This window comes from Schistocerca nitens, chromosome 3 (assembly GCF_023898315.1).
Source record: "Schistocerca nitens isolate TAMUIC-IGC-003100 chromosome 3, iqSchNite1.1, whole genome shotgun sequence".
NCBI classification, from domain to species: Eukaryota; Metazoa; Arthropoda; class Insecta; order Orthoptera; family Acrididae; genus Schistocerca; species Schistocerca nitens.
This window is the reverse complement of record NC_064616.1, coordinates 877,578,003-877,590,442: the sequence shown is the minus strand read 5'-3', so window position 1 is coordinate 877,590,442 and position 12,440 is coordinate 877,578,003. Positions and strand designations below refer to the sequence as shown.

At 43.4% G+C, this 12,440-nt stretch overlaps 1 pseudogene; it reads right to left on the bottom strand.

The window, feature by feature from the left end:
- Positions 1-9,661: 9,661 nt before the first annotated feature.
- LOC126249870 (5S ribosomal RNA) lies at positions 9,662-9,780 on the bottom strand (annotated as a pseudogene).
- Positions 9,781-12,440: the final 2,660 nt, after the last annotated feature.

Genomic DNA, 12,440 nt, shown 5'->3' with positions numbered 1-12,440 from the left:
GTACAATTTTGGATGACGTTTCATGGCTGCCACCGGCTTTAAACGTATAACTTTTCCAGCATATCGAGGGTAGATTGAAGTCACTACCGACTATAATTGTATGAGTGGGGTACCTATTTGAAATGACTCAAGGTTTCTTTGAATTGTTCAGCAACTATATCTTCTGAATCGGGGGGTCGGTAAAACGGTCCAAATGATGGTTTAGTCAGATTGTCAAGTATAACGTCTACCCATACTATTTGGCAGTAACTATGTACTCCAATTTCATTACAAGGTAAACTACATCCGACAGCAATAAATACTCCACCACAAACTGTATTTAATCTATCCTTTCTGAACACTACTACACCGTTTGAAAAAATTGTGGTTGAACTTATTTCCGGCTTTAGCCAGCTTTCTGTACCTATAACTATATGAGCTTGAGTGCTTTCTATAAGGTCTTGGAGCTGTGTTTATTCCCCAACACCGCTACGACAATTAACAACTACACACATCAAAAAAAGTTTTGCATCCCCCCGGTTCCCAGAACTCCTGAACACAGACGTTGACTGTCGATATTGTATCACAGACTCAATCCGTTTGACTGTTCAGAAATGTCACTAAACCCACCCAAAGATGTAAACAACCATGCATGAGCAGCACCTTTCTGACGGAGGGGGTCCGACAGCCGATCAGATCCTGTCATTCCAGCAGGAAGGAGCTACACGGCGCATGTTGTCTGTAGTTCAACCATGCCTAGACGGTTCGATAGCGTCCGCATTGTTACTTTGTGCCAGGAAGGGCTCTCAACGAGGGAAGTGTCCAGGTGTCTCGGAGTGAAACAAAGCGATGTTGTTCGGTCATGGAGAAGATCCAGAGAAACAGAAACTGTAGATGACATTCCTCGCTCAGGCCTCCCAAGGGCTACTACTGCAGTAGATGACGGCTACCAACGGATTATGGCTCGGAGGAGCCCTGACAGCAACGCCATCATGTTGAATGTTTGTGCTGCCACAGGACGTCGTGTTACTACTCAAACTGTGAGCAATAGGCTGCATGATGCACAACTTCACTCCCGACATCCATGGCGAGGTACATCTTTGTAACCACGACACCATGCAGCGCGGTACAGATGGGCCCAACAACATGCCGAATGGACTGCTCAGGATTGGCATCACGTTCTCTTCACCGATGTGTGTCGCATATGCCTTCAACCAGACAATCGTCGGAGACATGTTTGGAGGCAACCCGGTCAGGCTGGACGCCTTAGACACACTGTACAGCGAGTGCAGCAAGGTGGAGGTTCCCTGCTGTTTTGGGGTGGTACTATGTGTGACCGATGTGCGCCGCTGGTGGTCGTGAAAGGCGCTGCAACGTCTGTACAATACGTGAATGCCATCCTCCGACCGATAGTGCAACCATATTGGCAGCGTATTGGCGAGGCATTCGTCTTCATGGACGACAATTCGCCCCTCCCCCCCCCTCCCCCCAATCGTGCACATCTTGTGAGTGACTTACTTCAGGATAACGACATCGCTCGACTTGAGTGGCCAGCACGTTGTCCAGACAGGAACCCTATAGAACATGTTTGGGATAAATCGAAAAAGACTGTTTATGGACGACATGACCCACCATCCACTCTGAGTGATCTACGCAGAATCGCCGTTGAGGAGTGGGACAATCTGGACCAACAGTGCCTTGATGAACTGTAGGATAGTATGCCACGACGAATACAGGTATGCAAGAGGACGTTCTACTGGGCATTAGAGGTACCTGTGTGTACAGCAATCTGGACCACGACCTCTGAAGGTCTCGCTGTATGGTGGTACAAAATGCGATGTGTGGTTTTCATGAGCAATAGAAATGGCGGAAATGATGTTTATGTTGATCTCTATTCCATATTTCTGTACAGGTTACGGAACTTTCGGAACGGAAGTGATGCAAAACTTTTTTTGATGTGCGTACAATACCGATCGTTTCTACTACGACCTTACTGTGTTTTACTTGCCTCCTTTAGACAGACGCCCTTTCTGTGATTTCCTGAGAATGATCTGCTCAGTAGTTGAGGTATAAACGCAAATTCACAGACATAACACAGCGCAGACATCAACTACCAAATTCCCAACTCAGAACGACGCTTCGGAGCAGAACATGGAGCGCGAAGTAAATTTGTCTGAGAGTGTATTAGGTGAAATTTTACTGCAATCAGAACATAGCTACAACGTAACACCGCACGTTAGTAAAGCATATCATGATCAGGTCAAGGTAGAACAAACAGTACCAGAAACACTACCCTCTCTTGTTACTGTAGTGAAATTTCAACTAAACATAACGAAGTGTTAAGTACTGGTAATGTAAAATCAAATTCAGAACTGACACAAATAGTTGAGCCAGCTTCAACTCAGTACGTCATTTCAGGTAAACATATTGAATCTAAAGTGAAATCATCTGAAAGCATAATAAACGAAATGTTGCCGGAGCCACATGTCAGTGATACAATAAAAACTGGTAGTGTACACAAAGAGCCATCCCATTTGAGACAGACAGCACCGGATGTATTTCTTTCTGGAACTACCACAAGTGACAAAAATGTCTGTTCTGCGCTACACAATGAAATACACATGAACGACATCAGCTACGTCCGCCACCCATGCACTTAACATATGGCATGGGGGCAGTGACTTTTTATGAAATCGATATTACTCGATGAATGCCTGTGTGACGAATAAACATTCCAGGTTTTCACGAACAACGTAAGCCTTAACGTACATAACAATAATAACAGCAACATGGAGCCTTTTCTCCGCAGAGTGAAAGGTGGTACAGACAAGGCATGTTAGAAAGCGACGGTATCGATTCTGAACACAGCCGATGACACTGCATTTACATTATACTTGGCACGTAGAATGCAGCCCATCAAATCTCATTCAATTGAACAGAGATGGTAACGAAACCGGACCAGTTACAATCACACCCGACATGATTATGAAGAACACACTTATCAGAACATAAACAAACCAAACTTACACGAAATTTTGTACGAAACTGTATTGTTAATGTAAACAAACTCGTGAACCATGACACAGAACATTATTAAAATTGTAACAGCAAATACATTGCCTTGAGATGGTCTTTTGGTGATGTAAGGAACACGACTGAGAACCTACGTTACAGTGATGATTGGCGAAGAGTTAGTAAGTGTCATGAAGTAAAGAAGGAAATTGTACTGACTACTGTCCATGCTTTAGTGGGAGGTATACCAACTGATGTTGCGCTTGGCGAAGGTACGATTGTGAGTATTATATCAACAAGTTTATGTGATAAAATAAGAGAATATACAAAATTAACCACGCACCCATTCCAGAACTGTGGAATTCTTGACCCTATCGGAGTTAAATCGCGAAATGTAAGAATCCAGGCTCAAGTAGAAGTAAGATTATGAAATGGAATAACACAATACCCCTTCTTAATCACAAATGGACTAATAGTCAAGCGTATTTTAGGCCTAGACATTTTACGTGAGAAGGACGGAATAATAGACTTCTCCACGGGTAAATGTTGTTTGAACGTCGATAGCCATGAAATCACAATATATCTGATAAAGGTAAAAATGAATCACAGTAATTTCTGCTATGGGATTAAAATTATGTTATTAGAACCAAAACTGCATCCACCTGTAACACAACTGCACAAAGTGGTCAAGCCGATGATACAGACAGTCAAATAATGAATAAAGTAACTGAGCCAAGCGCAGTTGACTTGTCGCAACGTCATGGGTTACAAAGATTTGTTGAAATATGTACATGTCCATAGTAGAAAGAAAACTGATAGGTTAAGCTTTTAGCAATATCATATGAATGTCTGCTCCCATGTAATTTATTGCTGCAATAGATATTCCATCCCATTGTCTAAGAAAGCAGTATTTGACAGTGGAATAAAATAGATTTTTGAGCGGCCCGTAAGGAGCTTTTGAGCAGATCTCCAGTTGATCTGATAAGTAAATCTAGAGAGATTTGCTCTGCTCCGAGTATGCAAAGCAGAATGTTCCTGGGAGGAAAAGGTAAGTAAACTAATAATTATACTCAAACAACAGCGGTAGTTGAATGGAGGGTTAGCTACCCTCTGTAATAAAAAAAAAAACTGAGTGAACGGATAAACAAAAAATCTGAACGAGTGTCATCGGAAGACCGCCACGAAAAAATTAAACGAACAATGTAGAACAAAATGAGATAAAAAAAATGGTCAGCGTGACAGAATGTCAATCCTAAGGGCCCGGGTTCGATTCCCGGCTGGGTCGGAGATTTTCTCCGCTCAGAGACTAGGTGTTGAGTTGTTCTAATCATCATCATTGCATCCCCATCGACGCACAGGTCACCAAAGTGGCGTCCAATCGAAAGACTCGCACCCGGCGAACGGTCTTCACGACGGGAGGCCCTAGTTACAAGACATTTACATTTTTAACAGGCACTCTTACGTAAGGTACACTAAGAGAGAAAATTACGACAAATACAGTCTTACCGTCCGGCCGCGGTGGTCTCGCGGTTAAGGCGCTCAGTCCGGAACCGCGCGACTGCTACGGTCGCAGGTTCGAATCCTGCCTCGGGCATGGATGTGTGTGATGTCCTTAGGTTAGTTAGGTTTAAGTAGTTCTAAGTTCTAGGGGACTGATGACCACAGATGTTAAGTCCCATAGTGCTCAGAGCCATTTGAACCATTTTTTTTTTACAGTCTTACCAAGTAGGAGCCTACATTATTTTAAGAACACAAATCAACTCATTCCTTCTGCACAAGAACATTTGCAATAGCAAGTTCTGTATATTCGATTTTACAGGACTGTACTGATACCACAAATAGGGAGCAATTTTCTGGCTTATGGCTTATTCTAAAGGTGATCAAATAAAGAGATAATACTCCTATAGGGATATAAGGAAACATTTTCATTAATAATGAGTCTTTATATATATATATATATATATATATATATATATATATTAATGTGACCTTGAAGGTAATGTGTAATTAATTAAACCGTAGTATCATATCTACAGGAGGTTTGATGCACAGGGAAGGAAGGTGCCTTAACGAAGTTCTTACGGGAGAATACTATTACACTCTAAGACAAAAAAAAGGAGGTACCACAAGGGAATTACGATTACAATTTTAGAAAAATTGGGTGATTTATTCAAGAGAAAAGCTTCACAAACCAAGTAAGTAAGTAACGCGCTGGTCCACCCCTGGCACTTATGCAAGCAGTTATTAAGCTTAGCAGTGATTTATAAAGTTGTTGGATGACCTACTGAGGGATATGCCAATTTTTTTTCTGTTGGCGTGTTAGATCGTCAACGTGCCCAGCTGGCTGATGGACTCTGCCCATAATGCTCCAAACGTTTTTAGCTGGGGAGAGATCCGGGAAACCTTGCTGGCCAAGGTTGGGTTTGGAAAGCGTGAAAACAACCAGAAGACACTCTCACAGTGTGCCGGCGGGCATTATCTTCATGAAATGTACGCCCAGAATGACTGACCATGAAGGACAACAAAACAGGGTGTAGAATATTGTTGACATGCCGCTGTGCTGTAAGGATGCCACGGTTGACAACCAAAGGGGTCCATCCATGAAAGAAATGGTATCCCAGGCCGCCGAATGTCGGACGTCAGTCAGGTTGGTAAGCTACCTCAGTCTAGACATGTATTGGGCTTGGAATGTCACTGACTGGAGTGGAATTGTCTTCAGTACTGAGTCTCGGTTCGAAATGAGATCCGAAGACCAGCGAAGACGTGTCTGCAGACGCGCCGGGCAATAGTGGCATATCAACCTGACTGTCACCTCCCGTACTGCACGACAACCAGGAGTAATGGTCTGGTATGCAATTTCATTTCCTGGTAGCACCACTTTGGTTGTCATCTGCGTCACACTTATAACACAGCCGTACATCGACGATATTCTGTGCCCCATTTTGTTCCCCTTCATAGAAAACCATCAAAAATGGTTCAAATGGCTCTGAGCACTATGGGACTTAACTTCTGAGGTCATCAGTCCCCTAGAACGTAGAACTACTTAAACCTAACTAACCTATGGACATCACACACGTCCATGCCCGAGGTAAGATTCGAACCTGCGACCGTAGCTGTCGCACGGTTCCAGACTGTAGCGCCTAGAACCGCTCGGTCACAACGGCCGGCTGGAAAACCATCCTGGGCTTACATTTCAACAAGACAATACCCCGCCCGCACACAGCTAGAGTTTCTACTACTCGTCTTTGTGCTTACGAAATTCTACTTTGCCCAACAAGGAAGCTGGATCTCTCCCCAACTAAGAATCCTTGCAGCATTATGGGCAGGGCCCACCAACCAGCTCGGTATTTTGACGATCTGACGCACCAATTGGACAAATTTGGTACGATATCCCCAGGAGGACATCCAATAACTCTTTCAATCAACGCCAAGCCGAATAATTGCTGGCATATGTAGCAGGGGTAGACCATCGCATTGTTGTTGTTGTTGTTGTTGTTGTTGTGGTCTTCAGTCCTGAGACTGGTTTGATGCAGCTCTCCATGCCACCCTATCCTGTGCTTGCTTCCTCATCTCCCAGTACCTACTGCAACCTACATCCCTCTGTATCTGTTTAGTGTATTCATCTCTTGGTCTCCCTCTACGATTTTTACCCTCCACGCTGCCCTCCAATACTAAATTGGTGATCCCTTGATGCCTCAGAACATGTCCTACCAACCGATCCCTTCTTCTAGTCAAGTTGTGCCACAAACTTCTCTTCTCCCCAATTCTGTTCAATACCTCCTCATTAGTTGAATGATCTACACATCTAATCTTCAGCATTCTTCTGTAGCACCACATTTCGAAAGCTTCTATTCTCTTCTTGTCCAAACTGGTTATCGTCCATGTTTCACTTCCATACATGGCCACACTCCATACAATTACTTTCAGAAACGACTTCCTGACATTTAAATCTATACCTGATGTTAACAAATTTCTCTTCTTCAGAAACGCTTCCCTTGCCATTGCCAGTCTACATTTTATATCCTCTCTACTTCGACCATCATCAGTTATTTTGCTCCCCAAATAGCAAAACTCCTTTACTACTTTAAGTGTCTCATTTCCTAATTTAATTCCCTCAATATCACCCGATTTAATTCGACTACATTCCATTATCCTCGTTTTGATTTTGTTGATGTTTATCTTATATCCTCCTTTCAAGACACTATCCATTCCTTTCAACTGCTCTTCTAAGTCCTTTGCTGTCTCTGACAGAATTACAATGTCATCGGCGAACCTCAAAGTTTTTATTTCTTCTCCATGGATTTAAATACCTACTCCGTACTTTTCTTTTGTTTCCTTTACTGCTTGCTCAATATACAGATTGAATAACATCGGGGAGAGGCTACAACCCTGTCTCACTCCCTTCCCAACCACTGCTTCCCTTTCATGCCCCTCGACTCTTATAACTGCCATCTGCTTTCTGTACAAATTGTAAATAGCCTTTCGCTCCCTGTATTTTACCCCTGCCACCTTCAGAATTTGAAAGAGAGTATTCCAGTTAACGTTGTCAAAAGCTTTCTCTAAGTCTACAAATGCTAGAAACGTAGGTTTGTCTTTCCTTAATTTAGCTTCTAAGATAAGTCGTAGGGTTAGTATTGCCTCACGTGTTCCAATATTTCTACGGAATCCAAACTGATCTTCTCCGAGGTCGGCTTCTACCAGTTTTTCCATTCGTCCGTAAAGAATTCGCGTTAGTATTTTGCATCCGTGACTTATTAAAATGGTTGTTCGGTAATTTTCACATCTGTCAACACCTGCTTTCTTTGGGATTGGAATTATTATATTCTTCTTGAAGTCTGAGGGTATTTCGCCTGTCTCATACGTCTTGCTCACCAGGTGGTAGAGTTTTGTCCGGAATGGCTCTCCCAAGGTCGTCAGTGGTTCTAATGGAATGTTGTCTACTCCCGGGGCCTTGTTTCGACTAAGGTCTTTCAGTGCTCTGTCAAACTCTTCCCGCAGTATCGTATCTCCCATTTCATCTTCATCTACATCCTCTTACATTTCCATAATATTGCCCTCAAGTACATCGCCCTTGTATAGGCCTTCTAAATACTCCTTCCGCCTTTCTGCTTTCCCTTCTTTGCTTAGAACTGGGTTTCCATCTGAGCTCTTGATATTCATACAAGTGGTTTCTCCAAAGGTCTCTTTAATTTTCCTGTAGGCGGTATCTATCTTACCCCTCGTGAGATAAGCCTCTGCATCCTTACATTTGTCCTCTAACCACGCCTGCTTTGCCATTTTGCACTTCCTGTCGATCTTATTTTTGAGACGTTTGTATTCCTTTTTGCCTGCTTCATTTACTGCATTTTTATATTTTCTCCTTTCATCAATTAAATTCAATATTTCTTCTGTTACCCAAGGATTTCTACTAGCCCTCGTCTTTTTACCTACTTGATTCTCTGCAGCCTTCACTACTTCATCTCTCAAAGCTACCCATTCTTCTTCTACTGTATGTCTTTCACCAATTCATTTCAATTGCTCTCTTATGCTCTCCCTGAAACTCTGTACAACCTCTGGTTTAGTCAGTTTATCCAGGTCCCATCTCCTTAAATTCCCACCAACGCATTAACTAGTTCAAATTGTGAAACTCTTTCTCTCGAATATTTCATACAAGTTTTCTCAAATTGTAATAATTTGTGCGTGTCTGCATGCACATCGATTTCCGTCCCGTTTAGGTAATTTCTTCCTGGTGCGTTGGTTTTCCTTTTTCGGGTGTATGTAGACAAGGATGATGATAATGTGATCGAGGTCAGAAGAGAACTGAAAACAGACATTTAGTTGAACATAACACTCGTTTCTTAACAGTAAACTGGAGGAGAAACAATTTACTAGGCACACTGCTGCCTTCACTATCGGAATATCTACTAATTAGGATATAAGCATGTAAATTGGAATAACAGAGAACTGTCGTGAAGGTGGTCCGACGAACCCTCTGCCAGGTACGTAAGTGTGATTTACAGAGTAAACATGTAGATGTAGGTGCAATGTAGATGTAAACAGTAATAGAAAGAATAGTTGCGTGTAAGATCATCACCTCAAACTCAAGACACAGACGGATGTGTTCTAACTTCGATAATTACAGTAAGTGGCGAATATGAGTACTACTCATGACAAAGCTATGTAAATATTAGGATAAGAGATTAGGCAAGATCTGAATAAGTACTATGCTTTGATAGCTCGCAGGCTATATATATGACTATAGAGTCCGCTCAGGTATTTTGAACTTTTATTTCCTTTCTCTCTTTCTTCGTATTTTGTTTTGATTTTACGTGTCTTGCTATACAGAGATCATACTTTTAAATTTTGGCAGACAGTATTGTCCTGTCCTGAGAATAGGCCCTATATGACACTTTCCATATTATATGAATCAGGCCAAATTCGCTTATAGCAATCTAAGAAATGACTGTAAATATGGATATGTAAGAACCACCCGAACAGGCCTTGAAGGCTCAAAGTTACCGACCGGCTACCGTGTCATCCTCAGCGCTTAGACCTGACCGGATGCGGTTACGGAGGGGCATGTGGTCAGCACATTGCTCTTTCGGCCGTCGTTAGTTTTCATGGCTGGTGTCGCTACTTCTCAGTCAAGTAGCTCCTGAACTGGCCTCACAAGGGCTGAGTGCGCCCTGCTTACCAACAGCACTCGGCAGACCCGGACGGTGACCCATCCAGATGCTAGCCAAGCCCGACAGCGCTTAACTACCGTGATCTGACGGGAACCGGTGCAATCACTGCAGCACGGCCGTTGGCGTATATATTAACCAATAGAATATGTTCTTATCAGATGATACATACGTAGTTAATTAGTGAATATTTTACCTAAAATATTATTTTAGTAAATCTTGGATCCAATGTGGAAAAATTAGGGGTACATGAGCTATGAATCTCTGCTGACGGCGACTGCAGCCATGAAATCCGGAGACGCCTGTTGCTCGGTAGACAGGCGATGTCAAACCTTGACAAGGTTATAAGGTCCAGAGATATAACACTAGCAACAAAGATCCGTATTGTGAGGGCTATGGTCTTTCCAGTTGTGATGTATGGATGTGAGACCTGGACCAATAGAAAGGCTGAACGGCGAAGAATTGACTCCTTCGAATTGTGGTGTTGGAGGAAACTTGTTAGAGTTCCATGGACTGCAAAGAGAACCAACAGATCAATATTGGAGCAAATTAAACCAGATTTCTCCCTGGAAGGTCTAATGTTAAAACAAAAGCTGACCTACTTTGGACACACAATGCGAAGGTATGCCTCGCTGGAAAAAACATTAATGCTGGGGAAGATTGAAGGAACTAGAAGAAGAGGACGTCAGAGGATGAGATGAATCGATGACATCACGGAAGCGATGTCAAACCTTGACAGGTGTATACACAGGTGTGTCAAATTTACGTGGACCTCAAACCGTCCATTGGAGACATGTTCAAACAGCAAAAACATATCATGTGACGTTAAATACAAAGCAGAATACGACAAAACAATAAATAAAACAGTAAATAGTAAACAACCCTAATAACACAATGAAAAGAAACGAAAAAACATGTCATATATATATTACTAAAGTTTGAGGTCACGTGACCACATTAAACCATGTGAGTGATGTACCCGACACTGTCAAAAAAAAAAAAAAAAAAAAAAAAAAAAGATCTGTAGCGTAGCTGAAAACCGGACAAGGGTACATCACGAACCGGGGGCTCAAGGAGGCAACAGCATGTCCTGATCTGGAAGGTCTACGGGAGAAAGTGCAAGACAGGAAAAAGTGGCGTGATTTGGTTCATGGGGTCACGAACAGTCGGAACCGACTAAACGAATAGAGAGAGAGAGAGAGAGAGAGAGCTATGAAAAGTATGCTGATGGAAAAAGGAAAACCCCACACCAAGAACGAGCTGTGGAAGACGAACGAAAGTAGGTAGACGTATTTCGACGTCTGAAAGACGACAATTCAAATTTCTCGCTAGTTGCATAACAGTGGCTGTAGTAGTGCCAACACGATGACGTAAATTAGGTTTACTTAAAACACGCGCCGTGTAGATCGTGAGATCGGATGTTGTGAGTTATTAGTCAAGAGTGCCTTTAAGAGCCGGCCGGTGTGGCTGAGCGGTTCTAGGCGCTTCAATCTTGAACCGCGCGACCGCTATGGTCGCAGGTTCGAATCCTGCCTCGGGCATGGATGTGTGTGATGTCCTTAGGTTAGTTAGGTTTAAATAGTTCTAAGTTCTAGGGGACTGACGACCTCAGAAGTTAAGTCCCATAGTGCTCAGAGCCATTTGAACCATTTTTTGCCTTTAAGACGACTGAGACGCCATTATCAACAGCTCACTAAATTTGAACGAGATCGTGTAATAGGACTACGAGAAGCTGGGTGTTCCTTCGGCGGTGCTGCAGAAAGACTTTGCAGGAATGTAGCCATTGTATACGATTACTGGCAGCGCTGGTCACGTGGAGGTACAGACGTCTACGTGGCACTACCAAGAGGGAAGACCGTGGCGTTCAGCATGGGACTGTAGAACATCGTAATGCGTTTTTAGCTACATTTCAAACAGCAGTTGGCACTACACTGACACAAGGAAGTGTTACGAATCAGTTACTTCAAGGTCAGTTCCGAGCCAAACACTCTGTAGCATACTTTCCACTGACCCCAAACCAGCTCCGTTTGTGACGTCAGTGGTGTCAAGAGAGAGCTCAGTGGAGTGCGGAGTGGAGGTCTATTGTGGTTTCTGACTGAGCCAGTTCTGCTTCGGTCCGTTGAGGGCCGTTCGTTGGTTAGGACGTCAGATGAGTGCCTGCAACTAACCTGTCCCTGGCGTAGACGCACTGGACCTACACATGTAGTTATAATCTGGTGCACGATTTCGTTTGATATCAGAAGCACTCTCGTGATATTCCCACCCACCCTGACTGAAAATCTGTACTTACATCTGGTGATTCGACCAGTTGTGCTGCCATTCACAAACAGCATTCCAGAGGGTGTTTTCCAACAGGACAAAGTTCGCATACATACAGCTGTTGTTACCGAATATGCTCTACAGAGTGGCCTTCTCGAGCGCCAGATCTGTCTCCAATCGAGCACGTATGGGAAAACACCTGACAACTCCAGCGTCATCCACAACTAGCTTTAACCGTCCCCATATAAACTAATCAAGTAGTAGGTGCAGCACGGAACTAACCCCACAAACTGATATCCGGCACTATGTAAAGTTCGACGGTACGCTTCAAGTAGCAAAGTGTCGGAACATGTTACTGCGGACGACAAATTGTAATGCTGGCGTACACACTGTCTCTGCACTGCTCTTACCTGGTGACGTACTCAGTGGTTCGTCAATTACTTCTGTTGTCGTGTAGCATTTGCGGAAGCTGTGTGCCGTGGCGTCAACTAGAAAGACTTGTACCAGGCGAACGGTCTACCCGACGGG